The 20170-nt window shown below is 39.8% G+C and overlaps 2 non-coding genes across 2 annotated transcripts; both read left to right on the top strand.

Annotated features, from left to right (window-relative positions):
- Nucleotides 1-4412: 4412 nt before the first annotated feature.
- LOC138243871 (U7 small nuclear RNA) lies at nt 4413-4469 on the top strand. The gene has a single exon (XR_011192489.1). It is a non-coding gene; the product is annotated as a U7 small nuclear RNA (small nuclear RNA).
- An 879-nt stretch (nt 4470-5348) lies between these two features.
- LOC138243889 (U7 small nuclear RNA) lies at nt 5349-5406 on the top strand. Its single transcript, XR_011192507.1, has one exon. It is a non-coding gene; the product is annotated as a U7 small nuclear RNA (small nuclear RNA).
- Nucleotides 5407-20170: the final 14764 nt, after the last annotated feature.

Here is a 20170-nt window from a genome sequence, read left to right as displayed (position 1 = left end):
TGTGGTACAACGCTGTGGAGAGTGCCAAAAAGCCTCTGGAGCACCGCCGGCTCCTAATCTTTGACGTCCTGCACCCGAGGGGCCCTTTAGACACTGGCAAATAGACTATTGTTCACTGCCACCCTGTAAAGGGAAAACAGGCCTCCTAGTGATGGTGGACCAGTTTTCTAGATGGGTGGAGGCTGTCCCTGTCAAACGAGAGACTGCGCAGACAACTGCCAAATATCTCGTGACAGAAGTAATTCCCCGATGGGGACTCCCGTGTCGCATAGACTCAGACCAGGGCACACATTTTACTGGAAAAGTGTGTCAGGTGGTGGCAGACCTACTAGGGATCAAATGGGACTTGCATTGCCCTCATCATCCGCAGTCCTCCGGCATGGTGGAACGGGTGAACCGGACTTTGAAAGCTAAATTGACAAAGTACCACCTGGGAGGGATCCCCTGGGTGGATGCATTGCCCGCCGTACTGTGCAGCATCCGGGCTGGGACAAATCGAAAAGTGGGGCTGAGCCCGTTTGAGGTGATCACGGGGCGTCCCATGAGACTGAGTGACTCTCCAGGACATGACAGAGTAGGCTTGAGTATACTAACTGATTCTCTGTTACAATATTGCAAGTTGCTGACAGAGGCCACCCAAGGAGCCCGCGAGCAGGTCCTGGAGGCGTGGAGACCACCACCTGAAGGAGGGCACGACCTCATCCCAGGAGAGTGGGTGTGGATCAGGAAATTTCCTTCACAGGTTCTCCAGCCCAGGTGGGACGGACCCTACCAGATCCTGTTGACAACCGAGTCTGCGGTTCGAGTGGAAGGAAAAGATTGCTGGATCCACGCGTCACACTGCCAACGAGCCTCATCCCCATTTACAGACTCAGAATGAAATCATTTCTGTCAATAACGATAATTGTTGCTGTAGGACTATGTTCCGCAGGGATTAATGATCATCTCTCCCACAAAGGAGAACATGGAATTAATTCCTTTTTAGGCCTCTCCTTTCTGACAGCTAAGAAAACCAACCAAAGTGCCTGCTGGGTGTGTGCCGCATTACCCAAATATGTACAGGGAGGACTTCCTATGGGGGCCATTCATTGGCGTCTCGAGGAAGTCATAGGCATGATCATTTGGAGGGATAATTTAGGAGATTTTAATATGACAAACTATGGGGGTTGCCATAACACGACTTTAACCTGCACAACATTACAATATCTACAGGAGCGAGGCTTAAAGCCCACGAGTTTCACAGGCTCTTACGCTCCTAAATATAACAGAAGCCATACACCACCATACCTGACTCTAAATAAGGAACGTGAGGGAAACATATGTTTTCAGCACACTAATGGTCTGCACTTGGTTGGATGGAGTCGTTGCAACCTTACCATTGCTGCAAATATATCCACCTCTACCTTCCAAATTCCAGGATAGGATCGGCACACCCCACAATTCGGTATAAGCTTCTTATTTTCAGAGGCATGGGGAGCGCCAAACGGAACATATTTCATTTGTGGAAAACGAGCCTACCCGTGGTTGCCAGCCTAGTGGTCTGGCTCATGTTATTTAGGATATGTGGTTCCTCATATCCGTGTTCAAACCCACAGCCCCTTCGGACCTAACCACAGACCACAAAGAAAATTGGCTGATTGGGAATATTATTAAGGTATAATATTTCCACAAGCCGGCATGAACTTTCTGAGTCGAGAGTTAATTCAGATGGCCTCGACTTTAGAAGAATTAGCAAATTCTACCTCATCTAGTCTGAAGGCTGTTAATGATGAGATGGTAGCCCTCAGAACAGTGGCCATGCAGAACCGACTAGCTTTAGATTATGTACTGGCAGCCCAAGGAGGAACTTGTGCAGTAATTGGCACTGGATGCTGCACATATATTCCTGATAATTCTGAGCACATCTCAGATCTGGCCCAACACATTTACAATGAGGGACAGAAATATCAGGACTATTATATTGAAAATTGGGGAATTGGGTCTTGGGTAAACTCTGTGTTTGGGTCCTGGGGTGGAACCTTTTTACAGTGTTTATTTGTAGGAATAGTATTGTTTATATGTATAATTGTAATCATCACGTGCACAAAAACATGTATCACATCTTGCTATATCCGTGGAACGTACAATGTCATGGCAATACATACCTGTTCGCCAAGAAAGGAAAGATCTGCCCTGACATTGTATGTATAAAAATAGGCTACACTGACGTATGCCATATTTTATAAGGGGGAATGAAGAAAGATGTGAAGACGGGGGTTTGAATTTAATCCTTTCTGTAGGGGGTTTAGACTTCTAAGTCACAAGCTGGGGTTTATGGCAGGAAAGGGGGTTAACTGATAAGGATTGCAGATGCAAGCTAGGAACCCCCCTGGGTGTAATCTTAAACTGACAATTTGTCCAGAACATCGTAAACTGGCCAAATACCATGAACCCCCCTCTTTATCATCAGACCGAGTGACGTCAGAAATGGAGAAGAAGACACTATATAACCCAAAAGTTTGTAACAGTACGGGGAACAATACTTCGGTTTTGTTGTTTCTTGCGGGAAACAAGACTTCGGCTTTATTATTCCTTGCATGCAATAAACTCATCTGTTTTACTTCATCTCGGATCAAGAACCTTATTTGTTCTGTTACAACAACGGTATGCCCTTATAACATCCGTGACAGTATTTCCAACACTGTGCTGCCCTTTTAATTAACATTGGCTGTAACAATGTGTTGTTTTTGTCTCTTAAAGGGTCTGCTCCTTTACTCCGTCTTGCCAGTGTCGTATAGAATTGAGTACCCATAAAATCTGAGACCCCTTTCAAAGTCTGCATGTGCAGTGGACATAAGAGGCTTGGCGCGTGTCGCAATTGTTGCCCTATCTACTAAGCCCATCCTCCAAGTTTGCACTTCTGTGATGTAGTCTCACAGGCCTGAGAGACATAGATTTCACACATGTAATTACTTGTAAGCCAACAAACCTTTTCTGAGTGGTCTAAGGCTCTGTGTTAAGGTTGCAGTCCCCCTGAAAGCTGGGGTTATAGTCCTGACGTTATACTTCAACTAATTCTCAGTAAATAGATCTTGCAGTACTCTGAGTGCCAGCTAGCTATGTAACAAGTGCGCTATAAAGACAGAAATTACACATTGTTTGTGAGGCTGTGTGCTCCTGTATGGTCTAGTGGTTAGGATTCTGGATTTTCACCCAGGTGGCCTGGGTTAAACTCCCAATAAGGGAAACTTTTCTCTTCCCTTATGTTTTCCAAATAAAAATTTCTCAGTGTAGAAAAGAGCCCCGTTAAGCACTGTCAGGAGAGCTAAACTTTTGATAAAAGAGATCGCTTGTTTCCTCCTGCTTTCGAACTGAAACCCTTCAGTGTGTTAAGAGAACGTGACAATCACTACACTGCACAAGGTGGGGAGGAGTGACTTGCAGAGGAAAGGACTCAATCCAGGAAAATATTTCCACATTCTGGAGAGGAGATTTTTTCCATTCCCCCACTTTTGCACCCTGACCTCCTCTATTTCTAGAGATCTGTAGAATGTGGAGAAAATGTTTGAAGTTGTTACTGCTACCTCCCCTCGCTTTGAACAATGTGTGGAGTTGTTTGAGTCAAAAAGAGTGATAGTTCAGGCCCATGGGAAGATCCACATTCAACTGTGCATGTTGTTTTGTTCTCAGAGTTTGCAAAGATGGAGGACATTCGCACCTGGCTAAGCCAGTATTCTATAGTCCTTCATGGAACTGAGTTCAGAGGTGCTGACGGAATAAAAACAGGAGGTTGAGGAACATGGGGGTGTTCAAAGGCATTGAGGTTCCAGTCAAGGGAGCAGGTAGCCTGGCCCTGTCCATTATTAGAGCACTATAACCTAAAGAGATGGTTTCATATATATTGTTTTGGGTATATTTATTTATAAGTTTCCTATTTTGTGATTCTTTGTATTTGTTTGTGAAATTAAAATAGTTCTTAAAAATAAATGGAAGGTTTTTCTGAAGTCACAAAGCCAATTTATTTGGTGGAAAAACAGATTGGTGAAGCTCCAACAAATAAATCCAGTTTATTTGTTTACTTTTTTTTCTGAAACAACTGAATTAGATGAAGTGTGCTAATATGCAACCTAACACCAGTGTGAATAACTAGAAGAGGGGAGCAGCGCTATTCCACACCATGGGAACTTTGTGATTGGCTGGCCCAGATCTATAATTTGCATATCAGATTTGGAAATATAACACTAAATTTAGTGGATTTAATTTACACTCAAGAGTCACCTACTGTGTATTGCCACTTCATTTTTTTATGAGTAGCTGTGATTACCAGTTGACAGCTTTTATTTGTTTAATTTTAAATTGTTTTGTATTATCACCCTGAATGGCCTGTACTCGAGGTTTGGTAGGGTATATGTGTTTTTGTTTTTTTCACCAACTGGATTTTTTGCTCTTTTAGTATTTGTCTAGAAGGCTTCTGAAGTCAGAAAGCCTGTTTTCTGGTAAAAGAATAGATGTGTTTAACAATAATTTTCAAACAATTTATGGGACTTTTATGAATAAAAAGATCTTGTATGATAGTTTCAAGAACACTGCTGTTGTCAGCTGACTTTTAGTGAAGCTCTTTCCTCTGGCCACCTGCACAGAATTTTCTTGTGCCTTTAATTTCAAGATGTAAAACCTAACAGTTGCGTTTGTTCATGTATACAGTTTCTGAAACTGTTAAATGAACTACTGTGTGTAAATCTGCAAATGTTGTTTGATAGGATGCTGGATAAGCAAAGTACTTTCTGATTGGTTAGCCAGATATCATATTTGCATACACCATTTGAAACAAAACCATGTGGTCTCTTTCTTATATGCACTGAACGTTACAACCACATTCTTCTACATCTTCTTTATGAGCAGGTTAGTTTGAAAGCCATTTTACACGTTTTGTGTTAATTTTGAAATGCTCTTACATTCTCACCCTAACTGGCCTGAAATCTTGTGTTAGAAGGTTCACAAGCTTATCTCTCAAACTACAATCTAATGGTTGTATTTACATTCCAGGTCATTTGTTTACATTTTTTAACAATAACAAGAAGAGGAGAGCAGCTCCATTCCAGACCATGGCAGCTTTGTGATTGGCTGAGCCAGATCTCTCACTTGCATATCAGATTTGGAAGAATAACACTAAACTCTCTTCTTGCATGGATTTAATTTACACCCAAATATCACCTACTGTGTATTACCACTTCAGTTTTTTATGAGTAGTTAGGATTACCTGTTGACAGGTTTTATTTGTTTAATTTTAAATGGTCTTGTATTATCACCCTGAATCGCCTGTACTCAAAGTTTGGTAAGGTACATGTGTTTTTGTTTCCTTCAGGAAGTGGAATTTTTGCTCTTTTAGTATTTGTTTAGACGGTTTTCTGAAGTCAGAAAGCCTAGTGTTTTGGTGAAAAACAAACATCTGTATTAATATTTTTCAAACAATATAAATAGGGTCTTGCATTTGGATATCTTGATATAGCTGTGTGCTTCTGTTGTATTCCTGGTATTTGACTGTGGTTATTTGACTGTCTCCTTCCTGAAAACCTCCATGTTATATGCTGAATAAGATGCAGTCTGATTGGCTGAGAGGCTGATTGATGATGATGTCATACGGAACAGTGCTGTAATGGTGGGCCAATGGGGAAGGGAGAACAATCAAAGGTCAGCAGTGTGGAACATAACAAAAAAAAACCACACACAGACCACACACTGGGACGTAACAATCACATTCATCACACATGCGCAAGATCCCCTGTTTGAAATCATGCAGAAACAGGTGTCTTTTTATCCGCTCAAGTTTTGTACTTCTGCCAGTGTTTTATGGATCTTGTTTCTCTTATTGCAAGAACACGCATTTACCGCGTCATTCATGATTACACCAAACAGCCAGAAGATCATGGCACCTTTCAGATAGTCATTCCTCTGCTTCCTAAATATCCCTATAGACAGGGCATTTCAGCAGAACTGACAAACGTGCCAAAGCAACCTGATAAGACCAGGTCCTTGGAGTCACTTCTCAGTCAGTTACTGCTGCCGAAATGCGAGCCCTTCCTCCAGCCTGAAGAAGTTGATCCTACATTACTCATATGGAAAATGTATCTACCAGACCTCAGAGAGCTGAGCTGGATCACTTCCCTTCTGAATGACATCTCAGTAACACGCTACCACTCCTCTTTGTGTACTCATGCTGGAACAGTGGGTGGCTAATGCAGACAGCATTATTATTTATACTTACTCATCAAAAGAGGATTGCTGAGAAAAACGTGACAGTATTTAACCTAAATGGCAAACAACAAAGACAGCATTGCAGCCTACGCATGCTGACGCAGCTACCCACCTGAACTACTACCGCCTACAGCTGCTGCAACCCACTATGCCTTCCTCCAAATCTTTTTCTAGATCTCTTCGTCATACCTTTGCCTACTGCCCTGTCTCTCTCACACCTGAAGAAGGGTCCACGGCCGAAAAGTTGTGTTCTCTTTCTTCTGTTTTTCAGCATGGAATAAACCTATTACTTGTTCCTAAATAATAATAATACTATTTAAATACATACAGGTCTTACTTAATATTATTTTGATTAAATATAGTACGTTAATAAGCAATAAATGGCACATCAAAATATTGTGAAGGTGAAGATCATACAACATCAACTACAAATGTGGAAATTTAACAATTTTAGGATTATAAATTGCATGTAGCACATTAACAACACTACAGTTATGCTAATGTAACAATAGTGTAAGAAAATCCTGACCTAATTCCTTTCAAATGCTGATACAAAATGTGAATGATTTCAGAGTTTTGGGTATTGGGTCTCCTGATAGAGATCAGAGATGAACTGAGGCGTGTGGGAAAGTGTACAGAACAGGTGGACTCCCAATTCCACATCAAGAGGCTGAGCACAATGGAAGAGTCCTGTACACACAAGCAAGTCTTTGACAACATGGACAATCAAAACCTACTGGTATGATATTATATTCTCTCTGTGGTGTGGAAAATATTCACTACTAGTATTCTAGGTTACAGATAGGTCATTATATGACAGCTTACATCTGATTAATAGGATCCACCTCTGGCATACTTTCTTTTTTTAGTTTATAATGTATAATCTTGCTGATCTTTTAATGCCAAAATAAAGTGTTTTACAAAAAGCTCCATGTTCTAAAAAGTTACTACAACTTTTGAACTTTGAAATATGGTCACTTTGTATTCTATGACTGAGCAAATACTGTAGAAAAGTGCAGTTAATATGTGAAAATGTGTAATGGGTATGTCTGATTGGTTGATTTGTGAAGATCTAGTAGTAGTTGATGATTAGCCATATGTTGATTACAATATTGTATATAATGTACTATAATTTGTGACTACTTAAATTACCATCAGCTGTGTACCTCCAGCTGACCTGTAAACAAATATATGAGAGAGGTATACTGAGACGAGAGGAGCACTGAAGACTTGAAAAAGCTCTCGCATTAGATTCTGTGTTTTTGTTGTTCCCCAGATTTGTTTTTAATGTTTTGTTTTCTTTTTCTTTTGAAATTGTTGCGTTTGGTTGTTTTTTTTTTCATAGTTGTTAGACTACTACAGGGATTTACCTAGGTTCCTGGAAGACTTCTCGTTTTGTGTTTGTTGTGTTTTCGGGTTACAACATTTTTTTTTCTATTGATAGGACCCCACGCATTACTATGGGAGTAGTTAACTTTAGTTCTTACATTGCACCTGAAATTACCACATAAACTACTACTCTGTTTCCCTTTTTTTAAAAGGCACAAGTGAAGTTTGTTTTTCCTTGCTGCTGATTGGTAGCTACAATGGGTCAATTGCAATAAACTTATATACAATAAACTCCACTGAAATTTATCAGCAGCTCTGTACTAAACCTGTTCTCAATTGCAACAAACCTAAAATAACAGCTGCTGCCCATTAGATGTTACTGCATTAGGAGTCTAGCTTAAACCACCTCTTCATAGGTTTTAAGCAACTCAGTAGCGGATTAAGCAGAACAATTGATCACATTAGAACTGTCTTGAATGTAATGGAAATAATGTACTCATTAATTAACAAGCTTATGCACCACTTGCTTGAAAATTATTATTATATTTAACTAAAATTGCTTTCCAGACACCACAAATATTCACAATGAATGTTATCATAACACATCTTTAGTAATACAAATGTTATTTATTAATAATTAAGTTCCATGTATATCTTTATTAGTAGCTGTATTACAAGTAATGCATATACAGTCTTTATTATAGTTAGTTTTCAGTTATCCTGGGGAGGGAAGAGAATGGAAATTAAGGAAATAAAAAAAGGGCTTTTAAGTCTTCAATGTGTTCTGTCATAGCTGTGTGTTGTCATATCTGGGTGTTAATTTAGTATATTTGTTGTATTATTTATTGTGATTTGACACTACACTTGTGTTTCTCAGGAGAAAGCAGTAAGATTTTTTTTATTTGAGGGTACAGAAAATTGTATTGTACGGCCAAATGTAACATTACATTAAGAAACCCTTATTGTTACCTTTTGCAACGTTATTTATTTAAGACAGTTCTTCGGAATAGTGTCCCTTACGTATCTGTGACTGCAGTCCAACAATAACGGTGCTGAAATAGCCGTAATGTGTGGGAAGAAGATGGAGATGGAACAGGAGGCTTATTCAGTCAATAGAAAGGTTGTGTAGGACTGAACACACTACATGTATGGTACTGGGTTTAAGAACATTACGATCCTACAGTCTCCTGATCCATAATCAGATGCGTTATCCAGTGCACCACTGGCCCTTGTACCGCATTCCTCAAGTGCACCACTGTGAGCTTGCACCGCTACAATAATAAATCGCCCCAGTCCAAATTTTCTCAATTAGGTGCACGTTTTCTATGTGTATTTAGTTAAACAGTCTTTCATTTTGTCTGTTTTAAAAATTGCATCTCTTAAAAACAGACAAACGAGTTTATGTGTCGCGCTGAAATTCACACATGAGGGAATTCAAACGAAAGAAATCACAAAAAAGATATCGCGCTTAAAAAGAAATCAGAGTGGAGACGCTGGTGATAGAAAACAGAGCTTCATACGATGCATGAGATGCTTTACCTCTGAACTAAACTCGGCTCTTTAATCGTGTTAGGAAGAGTGAATAGCCAACAGTGTACATTTTAAAAATCAAAGCAAGACAATGAGACAAGAAGAGAATTCGGAACACGAGCCTCTCTTTCATTGTTTAATGAGCTTTTGATGAACGCCTAAGTGAAAGACAAATTCACTATTTTCACTTTGTGATTAAAAAACACTTTTATCACACGTTAAGCACTCCTGATGGTGTCGAATAGTTCTCTTTTCTACCCTCATCATTTGAGGATCCCCAGCTAAAATATATTTTTAAACTACAACAAAATTGCAATATTTTGAATACTATTTAAGTTTACATAGTCACATTCCCGGTGATATTGACTTAGGCACTCAACTATTAACTTCTTGTAGTTAGCCAAAAGTTTGAAATCTCTGCAACTATCAGAATGCTAAAGGACATCCAAAGAAACCCCATCACATTTAGGGGAGACGGTTGAGGTCAGATTAATTTGAAATGCATCTCTGGGGACTTTTGATTTACCAACGTTATGTTTAACTGAAGGATATGCTGACTGACTGTGCCATAGAAACTAACGCACATCACCTTTTTTCTACATTCACAGGTTTTTGACTAAAGACAAAAAAATCATTTTTGTTTCCTTGCCAGCTGGCAGTAATTCCTCTGCACTGACAAAACAGATGAGTATTTTATCTTTCGCAATTTGTATGGATTTTTTTAAAAACAAGTTGTTCCAAAAATTGAATGAACACATCCATTAAATTTAATGTAGAACCATGTTGCTGTCCATAATGATAAACTATGCAGCAAGACAGGAAGGAAGGCACCACAGGGATTCAAATCCACAATCTCTTGTATAGTAGGCAGGTGCTTTAACCAACTAAGCCACAGCATTCTCTCATCCTAGTGTTAATCCCGCATCAGCAGGGTCAGCTTGTCGGCACACCCGTCTCCATTTGGTGGTTTGAGCTGACGCTGCCATGACGTTCCCATTAAATGCGACTGAGAATACTCCAACCGGCGCGCCGCTACGCCTGCTGTCGGAGAACTAAGCCACGGCACTGGCATCAAATATCCCTTTTACAGCCACTTGGACACATCTCAATTGCTCTGAGACACCTGCATTCAGTGTGCGCTGAGCCTGCTCGCTGAGCAAGTGACGAGAAATGGCTTATGTCCAAGGAGCTCAATTTGCTTTTTATGTTCAACGGGGTGTCCACTACAGCCGGCACTGAAACGCAGCACGGGCTCTGTGGTTTGACATCTCCCAAGGTAAATGTTGAAATTGTAGGTGGAAGAGGAAAATTACCCTCGAGCATGGGGAAAGAGCCAACTCATGTCCGGAAGGCGCTAAAGTGTGTATGGAGGTGGCCTAGTGGTTAAAACACCAACTTCTTAATACATGATACTCTGCACAAGTAGGTTTGAACCCCATCCTCGTCGAGGAAGGGCTTTGACATGTTTTGACCTTTTTAAACTTGGTGTGCTTTCGTTTCGTTTGTTCGCTCCTATACTGTAACAGTAATATTTCTAGATGTGCATGAACATGGTAGGCTGACAGCAGGAACATGTGGCTCACAAGCAGTGACAATATCAGAGGTGTCTGCAGTGTGTTGGTTTGTGAGCAACAATAAAATAACTTGACGTGGAAGCAGGTGTGCCTGCATTAACACAGCTCCATCGAGCAGAAAAAGCAACACAAGAACAGACTTAAATTCAACAGCGAGTTTCTGTAGCTGAAAACAGAAACTACTCCATGTGATGATTTAACTCACAACCTCAACATAACTACGCTTTAAAAGCACCCCAACCTGACCAATTGCGCTACTGGAGCAACACAGCACAGTAGCACATTTTCCTCAGTGCACTCAAACAGTGCTTCTTCCCTAGCCTACCAGTTTCAAGACTTTTTTAAATCGATCGAAGATTCATTGGAAAAGGTTTGTCGATGGATCAGGTGGGAATCACACCCAGATTAACTGCTTTCAAGGCAGCTATGTTCAACATTATACCCAGGACTGGCGCCAGGTGAATGATCTGTAGGGGGGCATCTGAAATCCTGAGGGGGGCAGTGATATTTTGGTTTAAACGGAGCCGTTGCAACCATCCAAGTGAATTCTCACAAGCATGCCACAGATTAGTATTTCATGTTAGAAGATAACGACAAGCAATCTGGTATTTAGTGATGAAGAACAGTTCCACGTTCATCAGAACTCACGTGATTATTTTTGTCTGGAGCATCAACCATATGTGTTCATTTTTGCAACAACATCAACAGTAACGAGGTTCTGAATCATTAAGAAATCATTGTAAAACCAACAGAAAGTACAAACTTCTATAACTACAGTCCTAGTTATATAACGATTGTACTATAAGTATAAGGATAAACTACTGCAAGGCAGTGGTCCACCTGAGCAAATAAGGTCATAATAATGTTGACACCCCAAAACATAGACACTATGTAACATGCTGTTCCTGGACGGATAGCCCTCCTGCACATCAAACAGTCCGATGTAGTAACTGTGAATTCGGGGTTAGTGTAGTTATCTGACCATTGACAAAGTACAACTATTTTTTACGGGGCAAGTTAAGTGAAAGTGTTCAAAAACTTTTTATCCAAACCTTTTATCCAAAACTGAGGGGGGTGGGACTGTTCAGTTGAGGGTGCAATTTTGGCATGCCAGTAACATTTTCACAAAACGTCCTAGAGTTACAAAAACACTTACTTTGTGTATAAAGTGCATTGTGTACACACTGTAAGTTCACAACACGATAAATACTGCTCAATATGGGATCCTGTCCAGGAATATCAGGGCTGTAGAGGGTCAGATCTACAGATGTAGTAAACACATTATTGGAGTCGGTGTGTCTGCTCTCTGTGTGAGAGCCAGACAGGAAGAATAATCTGTGGTCTGGGAAGAAGAGACCCTCGTTGGAAGACCGGCATCCTCACAGGAGAGAATGAAAAAAACACTTTTTCAGGGACGCTGATTTTTCTCCTTGGGGGAATTAAAAGCACTTCTACGGAGTGACCTGGTGGTGCAATGGTAGCACATCTGACACCACCTCAGAAGGTTGTGTGTTCAAATAATGTCGAGATCGGCTGATGTGTTTTCAGGTCCAGCTGGTGCTGAACCCAGACATTACACCATGCAGTCCAGTTTTATCTGTATACCACATAGATAATCTAAATGAAATAACAGAGCAGTACAGAACACACATTCAAGAGATTGCACAGCAAGTCATTTTGAACACGACAAGAGAAAAGGCACACTGCACATCTGTGAAACATCACATACGTAAGACAGTTACATCACAGAACGGTTTCAGGCCCCTTTTTTATTACAGGTTCAAGCTAACCTGAAAGTTACAGAGTTTTAGGTCACTTTTGTATTAAATAAAATAAATATTATTTGCCCTTTTTTAAATTGTGGATGAAATCTATTCCCATGTACCAAGACCTTACAGTATATTCATGTTAATTAAAATGACCAACGCTATTGGACATTAGCTGGTGCTTTTTGTAACAATTTGCTATTTCATGCAGGAAAGAAAGGAAACCTGACCCAACGTTTGCTTTCAGGTGCGGTTCATTCACATAATGGACATCTATTTCTGAGGAGCCTGATTTAAAATCACACGAATCCGGTAGAAGTCGAACCTACAATCTCATGATGCAAAAACAGATGCGTTTTCCATTAAACCACTGGCCAATCATGTAACAGAATTGCACCATGGTGAGTTTAGCGCTGCAACTAGTAATATACCACCCCATCTAAAATTTCTTAGTGAGAAACGTGTTTTCTACATTTTTATCAGTTTTAAAATATCATATCTTTAAAACAGACAAAGGGTTTGTGTGTCATTCTGAAATTCTGATTGATTTAGAATTCAAAGAAAAAATGTTTTCTTCAACAAGGCAGTGAAATTATGACATCTTCACTCTACTTCTCTCTTGTAGTAAAGCAGACCTTGCAGTGTGAGCATTTGCTACAGTAAATTAGGTCATGTATCATGTTAAATCACTTCTTCAAAACAAAACATTTCCTGGTGCACATTTTCTCCATGAAAAAAAATACATTTTTCCCTTACATGCTTTCTCGTTTTTTTTCCATCAGAGTACAGAAAGAAGAAAAAAGGGAAAAGCAGTGTCGCAAAAGAACTCCATCACCCTTGGGAGATGTCAAGCTCATCGGATATGAAAAGTGCCCAATAAAAGCAATTTCTCTTCATTTATCTTAGCTTCGGGGCTGCTATTGTGTGTGAGGAGGCAACTTGCTCAGCCAGCAGACTCAGCGCTTACTGAATACAGGTATGTTTTGAGTGTCATGCTGATCATCTTATAAATGCAAAAGAAACTTTTAAAGCTGATGAAGTAATTTGCATGTGGCTACAACATCCCTGGAAGAGAGATTTTATCAGTTGCACATAATCTGTATTTTTTACTTTTTGTTCAGCACTGGAAATATATTTGTTTAAGTTTTCTTAAGAAGATCTCATGAAGTATTGCCAGGACCTACCTTTAACACTCAATAGCGATATTAATGGAGTAGAAATATAAGATAAATTGATGATCTGAGCTAAAATAGTCCTTATGCGCCTCATGTAACAGTGTTCGTATTCATAGCAAGTAATATTCTTTTTCAACCCCAAACGTTGCTATTGCATTAAGCTTTGTGCGACCATTAGAGGTTTCGGTAGCTTCTGGAGAGCGCACTTTTCCAAACTGAAACCTATAAGAACATTATTCAAGGTACACCATGTCCCAGAATCGTTCATCGGGACTAGGATTAATATCAATGGAAATTACTTCAAGATTTAACTGAAATATTAAAAGAGTAGGAAAGCATTTAAAATAGAAAAAATCAGTTTAGATGATATTTAATTTTTGAGAAATGGGCACATACTGTACATCAGCTCAGTGAGCAGTGCAAGGTGCTCTCCTGGAGATGATGTTAAATTAGTTAAAATCATGTGATAGTTGAAAAAGCTTAATACTTAGTGAAACAGCCAGCACAAATGGTTGCGTTTGTGATTATGTCGTTTCTCTACTATAGCAGCGTCGATAAAAGACCCTCTGAAAGCAGTAAAGCACTGCACAACTGAATTCGTTGCTATTTGGAGAAATCCACAAACTCGTGTTTTTCATGTGCTTTAAAAGACAGCCATACTCACCGACAAAATAACGACACTGCAGCTGATTTTTTCCGAAGCACAGTTGACCTTTCTGAGCCAAATGATGAAGCTCACCCAGTGAATACTATAGCAGAAGGTGGAGGAAAGTGCAAATTTGTAACTACTCCAACCACAGGGACAACTGCAAGAAGCAGAATCAATTTCCCATCGAATGGTGGTGTTGTCTGAGGTACGCGATGTGAACGTGTGCAGAGAATCCCACAATCTCTTCAAAACTTGGACAAAGTATTTCTGATGGAGCGCTGTGCGGAAAGATTGAATAAGCTTTGCTCCTGCCGATGATTCTGCGTGAAAAAGCACAGCATTCAAGTTTCACAGACAAATGCACCATGCCTACAGTACCAATTTTAAAAACAATTGCGGCACACTTCGATTCACACTGACTCAAAAGTGATCACGGCAGATGTTGTTCCCTGCATAATGCTGAAGGGACCTAAGAGCATTGCTGTTGGGAACACAAAATGAGGCTTTTTTATGCCTTGATGTTAAGTTGACAAAGACTATCTTGAAACACCTAGTTCAGTCTCTCGACAGACTGTCAAGCAAAGCTTTTACCCATTGAAGTCGCAATAGAAGGAAGGTCTTAACCCACCAACACTTAGCAGCGGCAAGATTCAAACCTAACCCAGCGAAGAAAATGGAGCACAACCCCAGCACTTAGACCACCCAGCCACACTCCCAACACCTTACTCTTTTGGAGAACGTCGGGTGTCAACAGAGAACACCGTTGAAATCGCTGAACTGCCTAGCGGACACTTTGTCGCCTTCTTCTGACCTGTATTTAATGCGGTTCTCTGAAAACTTGGCACGTTATATCTGTGCTACCTTTATCGAGGGCACACTCATAAGAATCATAGATTCGATCACAAGCATCTAAAAATGAGCATGAGAAAATGACATCACGCTATAAGGCTGAATGGCACAAATTCTCCTGTTACTTCTGCAGCAAATGTGTGTTTTTTGCTTCTTAACACTGAGATAGTTGGAGATATTTGGCAGCAGTGGGGTTCCAACTCACACCAAGAGACTAGAGCTTTAATCCAGCTCTAAATTAAAAACTGGGTGACTTGTAAGGGCTGGTAGGAGAGGAAAGGAATAAATGCTTCTTTTTTGGATAAAGTCTTTATCTACTAAAAGAAGGAAAGAAATATTTGATTATTATTTTTTCACCAGTTGTTTTGATCAAATTATTGTAACGCAGTGACATATTAGGGTATAATATGTACATGAACGTCATGTCTGAGTCGATGATGGCAGCTGAGTATCGCTGGAGTACAGTTCATCATGAGTGGGTAAGCCTGCATAATGAGGGAGAAGAGATCGGCCTCTCTGACGCAGTGTCCAGTGACACTAACCTTCTGTCCTACTGTTCTCTGCTAATGTAGAGGGTGAATGTAAGGTTTCATTCTTGTAAAATATTTCCAAGCACTTTTTTTGTTGCTGAAAATTAATCTTGTGCATTTGAATGAATTCCGATATTGTCACCTAATTCTATACATTGTTTCATCAGACTAGAACATTGCATAGTGATAGTATTTCTTTCCGTTTAAATACTTCAGTCAAAAATGTAGAGAAGGTGCTCCTGTTTTCACCATTATAAGAACTGTGATGCACCAGTAATATTTACTCTCATAAAAGTATTGTAATTGTATTGTTCTGTTCTGTAACAATCTTGAGTGACACAAACCTTCTGTTTTACTGCACTACACTTCTCCAGAGGCCAGTTCGGCACACAAGGATCCTCAGTCAAACAAACACTGCAATCGCTTGATAAACGCCATTTCTCATCCTTTCTCTTAGTGTCGGTGCTACTATTGTATGCAAAGGAGGCGACTTGACAATGAAATCTTAAAGAGAGTCTTCATGAAGGTGTGAGCCGGCAAGCTCTCCACTGGCAATTGACTGGGCTTGTGAAGAAATCAATCTCATTCAACAACCATACAAATTGCACAGCTTAAGGCACATGAAGCGAAATCTGTGAGCTGATTAACACAAAACAATGTCACTTCACATTATCTGCAAAGTTGTTTTGCTTGTCTGACCACCTCTTCCTACTTTACAGTGAGCACATATATTTCAGTTTCTTTCCCCCATGTGGAGATGTATCCACTGCCAAAACTGCTGTCTGATTATTTAAATTATCTGTAAAACTGTTACATGACTTCATCTAATTGTAAATTTATAAGACGGTCTGTGAGACATTTGTGAGAGTAGCTGAATCCCAGGGCTGGTATGGAATCACACACAGGCAGGTCTTCTGTGTGATCTGAGTCCCACTGCTCAGAGCTACAGACTGGTCAAATGGTCACTATTGTAGACATGACCATCGGACCATCGGCTACAAATAATCAATATACTGATCATAGTGTCACTACTGGTGTTTATTACATAAATACTATATATAAATAATAAAATAATTTCACACTCATATGTGTTATAAAACATTTATAAACATTTTGGGAGGCTGACATACAGTAAAGAAAGTAATACTGAAGGGCTGGAAGTCCTGGAAAGCGTTAATAGAACCTTCTTGCTTTCGACCTGGAACAGAGCCCACAGCTGCCAGATCAGTGACCCCTGAGCCCTCTCACAGAGAGGAGAACCAGGAGCTCTTTCATGTCTCTAAGAGGGCTGGGAGGAAGGATAAAATGGGGAAATGTGACATGAGTCCAGGCTGTTCTGTCTGATATTGTTCATGTAGCAGCACTGATTTTCTGAATATCTTCTGGTTCTGAATTGTGAGGATAGAGAGCAGTACGGAGTTGAGATCCTGTCTGAGTGTGAGTCTGAGCTATGAATCTGACTGAGAAGAGAATAATGATTTTTTATTCTGCCTGAGAATTTTCCTGAGAATTTTTCTTCTTTTCCAAGTGGTGTTACATCTCCTTCAGAAACTCTGCACAGACTGCCAGAGTAAGAGAAGAGGAGAGAGAGATGGACAGATAAGAGCAGACACAGCAAGAGATACATACGTCTTGATTTACTTTGAAGCAAGTGTTCATTTCTTTTCTGGAACAAGTTTTTTCTGAACTTCAAGAAATTCATACAACTTCTGAAAGATAAAATACAAAAACTTGCTTCTCAGGACAGAAGAAATGCTGCAAAAAATGCCAGTGATTTGTGAAAAGCAACGGGAATGTGTCCCTGTGCAGCTGTTAAACAAATGGCTGGTGGGTCAAACGCACTTAGGGACGTGCTTCAGATTGTGATGATGTAAACATAATCTGCGCTAATAATTGAAGTGATTTCTTCGCAAACCCTCTTGAATGTTGCAGGAAATCTTCGTGTTTTACTCGTGTGCAACTAAAACAAGTAAACAATTCAGTACCTAAGTCAATGTCCAAGAAAACCATCCTCACGTGTGGAATTTTTTTTTAACTGGCTGTTGGGAGAATTCATTTATACACCCGTTGTATCCTTAGCAAAAATATTTTAAAATTAGAACACAGATTTGTTGGAGAACTTGACAATCCTTGACAATCATTATTAAATGAGCATTATACAAATGTGCGTTGATATTTTTAATATGTACCTTAATTGTAATATATATATATAATTGCTTTGATATGGATGTTAATTTGAAGGAATTGAGGAAACTATGAAGGATCACAGAACAACCAAAGATACATTTGGGCATCTGCTATTGGTAAAGATTAACGAATACAATTAACGAAGTGTGAAGCTTCCACACACACGAGAGAAAAAAAAAGGTTTAAATTCACTTCATTAGACTGACGGTGTGTATAGCAGAGGATGGTTTCGATCCATCGACCTCTGGGTTATGGGCCCAGCACGCTTCCGCTGCGCCACTCTGCTAACAGCTGTCGTAGTGTGATTCAACACAACTGCTCTATCTTTGCTTTCTAAAAGTGCGCCCGAGATGAAAAGTCTAAACGGTAAACGCAGACGTCACTTTGAGCACTTGGTCTTTTATAGTACAAATATCACACGCTGCACTACATGGGCGTGTCTTCAAGATCGTTGAGAACCAAACCTTCTGCTTTCCGAGGCAACTGATTCTTTCGTCGTTAATTCACGAATCTTCAATGAGAATCAGTGAAACGAAAACCAAACACATGTACACACTCGCGTCGTAGCGTGAAAGAAAAATGATGGAAGCATTTGAGAAATAACAAGAGTAGTCTGAACAGCTCCAACCTATCAACTGTTCTACAGTGATCGCTCCCTCAACACCCACTTTATAACACTGAAAATGATGCAGGAAGCACAGCAAAGTTCCAAAACCAGCGGTTGAAAAGCGTCTAGATACATAAAATGACAATTTCTCAAAAGTAAAATCTTCAGCTTTTAAATATTGTCATCCACATATTTTCGTTTTTCTCTTTTTTACATAAAACGCTTTCGAGAAATAGACTGTCTTGTAATGAAGGCTGCATTAGAAAATGTGTATCTAAATTAAAATCGGGTTTATGACTTCTGCATTTTTCAGCTTTCTTAGCGCTTGGGTCTCGATTCAGATGAAAGCAACAGGGGAGTAAGTTTTCCTTTTCTAAATCAAAGGTGATCTGCTCACAAAGAAGTATAAAAACTTCAGCGTTTACTTTTTGAAGACCGCAAATTGTCGAAACACTGTTGCTTCATAAGCTAATAAGTAAGGTTTCTGAGCACGCATTGTATTACTAATGCTGTTATTAATAAAAAAAAAGCTTAAATTCACATAATGGAATTTGGATGGCTCAAAGTAGTCTATTCCTTGTACAACTTTACTTGCCCGCTGAGTAGAGTTTAAAGCAACGGCAGCAGAAGTAGCAGTAAAAGCAGCAGCGTAGTGTCACAATACACTCAATGAAAGAATTGCGGCTTCAGATCGTTTTGTTCTGTTGAAGCTGCCTACAGGCTCCGAATTGTTGACATTGGCTGTGATCTTCTTTTTTCAGGTTTCATGAAATTCTTCACATATTTGAAATATTTCATTCGGGTTCGCCCAATACACGGTGCAAACCGTACCTGCAGCAGAATGCTGTGGCACATGAAGCCGTTTAGTTTATCGGTTATAAGGATTTAGGAACGTACTATAAATCGAGCAAGCGAAAAGAAAATTAAACAGGAGTCACTTTTTGGATTGCTAATTCATTGTGCTCTGCTCGTCTAGGTTCAAATCCCATCCTTGTCATGGTTAAGGCCTGAGACGTGTGTGTTTTTTCTAAACGGTGTTTGCATTTGTTTCCTCTTTTACTCCTGTAGACTCAGGATTTTTTTTCCTTGGTGGGAACAATACGCTTTTGCAATACAGTAAATGGTAGACTCTGCTTTCAAATTAGCTGCACCAGGCATTCGGATACAGAAAAACACAGGGATTTAAAATTCAGGAATATGAATGGCCAATTGCTTACAGCTAGGGTTTTTACGTTTTCTTATTTAGAGATTTGTATATCAATCTTTTAACAATTCATTAAAATGCTAACAATATGTAAAATCAAAACAACAGCACCGTTAAATGCTGGGGAGACAGGTAGTTTTTTTTTCAATCAGATGCCAATCTCCAATGCTGTGTGTGAGAGCTTACGTACCTTTCCTTTTCTCACATTTTCTGACAACTATTCCAAAGGGGCACCCTGTCAGCTCCTAATACTTTTTAAAAGTCTGCCTGCATGTTTGATTATTGTCGTTTCATTTAGAAAAAGTTCAATATTGATCATAACTAAGGAAAATAAGGATCACGAATAAAAAAAGGGCTGAAGATGCGAGTCGCTCTTGAATCAGAGCTGGGCGACACGGGCTTCTGTTCTGATATGATTGTGCGAGAAGCAGGAGGAATCTCTTCTCTCCTATGGAGCATGAGCTGAATCAGGAGTGAGACATTTCGTATGCTCGTGCATATGTCAACGCATGACCTACATCGTAAAACTAAATTAA

This window comes from Lepisosteus oculatus, chromosome 14, assembly GCF_040954835.1.
Source record: "Lepisosteus oculatus isolate fLepOcu1 chromosome 14, fLepOcu1.hap2, whole genome shotgun sequence".
Taxonomy (NCBI): Eukaryota; Metazoa; Chordata; class Actinopteri; order Semionotiformes; family Lepisosteidae; genus Lepisosteus; species Lepisosteus oculatus.
The sequence above is the reverse complement of the archived record's forward strand: the minus strand, read 5'-3'. Positions and strand labels throughout refer to the sequence as shown.